The sequence below is a fragment of the Frankliniella occidentalis genome, unplaced genomic scaffold (genome assembly GCF_000697945.3).
Source record: "Frankliniella occidentalis isolate FOCC.00 unplaced genomic scaffold, Focc_3.1 Scaffold90, whole genome shotgun sequence".
In the NCBI taxonomy this organism is placed as follows: Eukaryota; Metazoa; Arthropoda; class Insecta; order Thysanoptera; family Thripidae; genus Frankliniella; species Frankliniella occidentalis.
The window spans coordinates 227,328-231,984 of NW_026267219.1; the positions used below are offsets into that span (position 1 = coordinate 227,328).

General features: G+C 55.4%; 1 protein-coding gene across 1 annotated transcript in view; it reads left to right on the forward strand.

Annotated features, from left to right (window-relative positions):
• LOC113204367 (uncharacterized) overlaps positions 1 to 4,657 on the forward strand; it is a 13,830-nt gene that overhangs the window by 2,084 nt on the left and 7,089 nt on the right. The gene's annotated exons all lie outside the window — the stretch shown is intronic.

Here is a 4,657-nt window from a genome sequence, read left to right on the forward strand (position 1 = left end):
AGAGAGAGAGAGAGAGAGAGAGAGAGAGAGAGAGAGATATGCAGGACGCGCGGAAGGGGAGAGAGACGGAGACGGGAGCCACTGTTCGGACGCCGGTGTGGCTTTTATAAGTCAGGGTCAGCTTATAGCTCCCCCCGGCCGCACCCGGTAGAAGGCCACGCCGCGACGGCTAGAGGCGCCGCGCGAGAAATATATGGGATGAGTTTCCTTCACCGCGACCAAAAATTTTGTCGACATGTCACTCTTTAGTTTATATTGGGGTGCGGGAACGCACATTCTCAAGGCAGGGCCATGGTTAATCTCCTTGCGCTGAGTTTGGCCTGCAAAAGCCGGCTCCAAATCATTAGCCAGCCCGGATAAGAGTCTCGGCGGTGATAACTAATGGACGGCCCACGACGCTGCGCGGAGCCCCGCCTTTGGGTCCTCTCGGGCTGGTCGGTGGGCCGCGCTGGCCTTGGGTCCGGGCTCCTCACGGTCGACTCTGGCTGGAGTGTCAGCTTTCGCCCCGAGCCGTGTACGCGCCGCCTCGCCGCGTCCGCGGTCCTCCGCGGCCCGGCGCGCCGGCACACAGCCAGGAGCAGTACAGGCTGCGGACCCGTGCGGTCCCGTGCGGACCCGTGCGGTCCCGTGCGGACCCGTGCGGTCCAGTGCGGACCCGTGCGGACCCCTCCCCGCTGGGCCGCGACGCCTCTCTCGCCGGTCACCATCATCGGCGAGCTCCAAAATGTTCCACTCGCGCTGACTCACATCACGGGCTGTTGTTTGGCGCTCTCGGTGCCCGCCCCGCGCGGTGCCCCCGCGGCCCCCAGGACAGCTCGGCTCCTGTTGTGAGCCCCCGTGCCCGGGAGGGCCCCGCGAGGGACCCGAGCGCCGCCCCCGCGGGGCCCCCCAGCCCCTCGGCCCCCCGCTTGGACCCACAGCATGACCGAAGTGCGCAATAGAGAGCTCTGGCGTGGCGTGGGGCGCCCCGCGCTGTGCGAGCGGCAAGCGCCGTTCAACATGAAAAAATAAAAATTAAAAACCACACTAAAAATCCTGTATGATTTTTGGGCTACCTATATTAACAACTACATCCTTTCCATTGTGTTCCAGGACGCCGCGCCGGACATGGCGCTTTACTGACATCGACTGTTCGACCGCTTCCTTTCATCACAAGTCTCGTAAGTACGCCTTCATGTCTACGTTATCGTGTGTGTGTGTGTGTGTGAGCGTCGTGAGGGCGTAGTCGAGGGCTTCGGGCGCAAAGGAGACGAAAGGGACGTCCACACGACCTTTGTTTCACTGATGCCCCGCCCGGGCCAGCCCGCCGCGCGGCCGCCGCCAGGGCGGGCGGAACGTCCTGTGATGGCATCTCTATGACGTGGAAGTCCAACATCGATCGCAGAGGCCTGCCCCGGCGTGGCAGGGCGAGACGGCCAGAGCACGAAGGAGGGCATTAGTTTCTGGCGTTTCATGTCGCCCAGGCTGACCTATGGGATTTACCAGACCAGGATTTTAGAAGAAAAACAAGAATAAGCCCCCGCCCCCCCTCCAAAAAAAACAAACAACAACAACAACAAAACAACAATAAACGAGAGGTCACCTACTCCTAAAGTTCGTGTACACACGAATATTTTGGGTGGCGAGACGCTGGTGTAGTGTCGTGTGAGTGTAGTGTAGTAGCGAGAATGCGGGAGCATAGGTGAGTAGGTTTGAGTTTCGGCGAATGTTGGTGAGTACTTCGTGATTGAGATACGGGTGAGTGAGGCCGAGTAGGCGTGAGGAGTAGGCGAGTAGGTGCGGGTAATTTCGCAGCGCGGAGGGTTCCTTACGCCAAGCGTTAGATGCTTGGTTAAATCTGTCGACGAGAATGGGAACGAGCTCGATAGCGATGACGAGTAAACGCGAGTATTGGTGACTAAGCGTGAGAATTGTAGAGAAGGCACGAGTATTTATGCGAGTGCACACACGAGTATCTATCTAAGTGGGGGACCCCTGGCCCCAACCAACATAACAGAAACAAAAGGAATGGTAAAACACCGTTTTTACAGGTTATCATTTTTGTTTCGTTTTTGTCTTCGGAGGTTAATCAGTTAAACGGGCATTATGGAAGAGTACCAGTGGGGATGAGTTGTCGTTCCCTGGCACCCCGGGCTCCGCCAGGCTAACTCGGGCTGCGGCCGCGCCGCCCGCAACACGCGGAAGCAGCGCGCCCAACCGGTCTCGAGCAGATAGCAGGCCAGGAGGAGGAGCGCGTGCTGAGGCTGGAGAGAGGCCCAGAGTCGAGCTGGCTAAAGCGAGGCGCGCGCGCGCGCGCGCGCGCGCGCGAGAGAGAGAGAGAGAGAGAGAGAGAGAGAGAGAGAGAGAGAGAGAGAGAGAGGGGCTGCTTGGGTGAGAATAGGCTGGAGTGTTGCTTGGAGCAGTGAGGATCGAGTAAGACTGGAGTGAATCTAAGACATGTGGTTCTAGGGTGAGGCTAGAGCACTGAGGCTCGAGTGTGGCTAGAGAGAGGTTGGAGTATGAGACAACAGAGACACTGAGTGAGGTTGGAGTGAGGCCTGTAGTGAGGCTAGGCTAGATAGAGGCTGAAGTGAGGATTGGGGGGGGGGGGGCGGCAAGGGCAGTGGCAGGGATGATAAAGACGCCAGTGGTGAATCACGGGGCTTGCTTTGTTGATGTGACCGCATCACATAGTGACGTCACTCGCCCTCGAAACACTAACCGGATCGCCCCACCCCCCTCTCACCACCCTCTCCTATCACCCCCTGTGTCCAACCTCCTCTTAGCGCTGTAACTCGATTTGTGTGACATGGTGCCACGGCCGGGGCAGTTCCGCCGCCACGCGCCTCGCCCCTGGGAGAGAGAAAGGGAGAGAAAGTGGGATGGAGCGATGGAAGAGGGTTGGGAAAAAGTAACCCAACTGTTGACCCATTCTGCAAAGAGACGTTTAAACAAATCAGAAATATTCTGGAACGGTGAATTACCCAGCGCTAGTCCGAAGTTCTTTTTTATTACTCTTTGAAAATGAAACTATTCCAACTAACCTAATACTGAAACTAATAGTATTTTTGGTAATAGTTTTGCTGATCCGGCCTCGGGTCCCACTCTTTAAGAAAGTTGAAGACAAAAGAAAACATAATTTTGGAAATATACACAAAGAATTCAAGTTAAATATTTGATGAAACTTTTCCAAAACGTTTAGCTAAAAGTCGATTTCTTACTCCACAATTTTGACCATCCCTTCCTCTACGGCCACTACAATGGTCCAGGTCCAGCCAGCTTTGAAAGAAAGAGACTACTAGCGTTGGCTGAGCCCGGAGCTGCCTTCCTCCCGCTTATCCCAGTCAAGTTCACGGCCACGCTCAGCTCGTTGCGGGGTGGCGAAGCATGGCGGAGCGTTGCGTGGCTGAGCGTGGCGAGCAGCTCGTGGCGCTCGCTCCCCGACGCAATAAATAATGCACTGGCCAGCGCGGGCAGAAGGTGGCGATGGCCCCGGGCCCCGGGGGAAGGGGGGGGGGAGAGAGAGGGGGATAGTGCGAGGGGGGGGGGGGCGTGTTGAGGATGACGAGAGGGCCCGATAGAAGGTGCACTGTGGGCAACTGTGGCCGAGAGTGGGAGGGGGTGTATCGCATAGACCGGGTCATCTTAATACGCGGTTTGATCTGATGACCGCGATACAATTATTGAAGAGTATCTACCGTAAAACAGGCTAATATGCTCTGATGCGGGGTAAAGTGTAAAGTGGACCACTATCCTATTCCTATGTTCCGCTTCTGCTTGACTTGCGCAACCACTGAGCTCTGCGTCGCCCAGCATTGGCAGGAACACAACCAAGTGGTAGTACGAGACATAGAAAATAGAGGGTGGTCCACACTACCCCGCATGGTCTATATTAGCCTGTTTTTCGGTACCCAATCCGCTTACCTGTACCTGTGAGAGTGCGCGACCCTCCTGGACGGGGCCTCCGCAATTGCATGACCGACCGTCCCACTCCCCCAAGTCCACGGACCTTTGCGTGCTCCACCCTTCACCTCTAAGATTTCTTATTTCCCCCCTACTTTGCTAACGAGTTTCGCGGAAATATTACTCCCCGAAGGAAATTGAAAGCAACACGATAGCTGCACATGCCTCTTTCTCTCTTTCCAGCACAGTGAGGGTATGAGAACACTGGTATTCAAATACTGTGACGTCACTTACGGCTGTGACCGACTCGAGCCACAGCGGTTGAAATATTGTTTTACATTCGTATAATGTGACATTTGGTGACATAAATACTAGGCCCGGTCATCGAGGGGTCGTAATCTCTTTCTCAAGTTCGACATACGGAAAAATGATGCCCGTTCTACCAAACAAAATGCAAAAATTGTAAGAAAATTCTCGGATAGACTTTAAGGTTCCCGACAGGGCCGTTTAGACTCAGCTTAGGCAGCCCGCAAGACACGGCCACTTTTCGTCAGTTTCCACGCTTAAAATCGCCGTTTCGAAGGTTTTCTCAGGGGTACAAGATGTTGGTCACCTCGGCGAGTCATGTGGAAAGCGTGCCGAGTTGCAACCTCGCCGCTGCCGGTCAACCTGGGCCTCCAAAAGATAAGAATTTCTCATATTTTGACGAAATACCTCAATAATGTATAAACTACGCATATGGGAGCCATACCGGAAGGGAATTCGGTCCGAACCT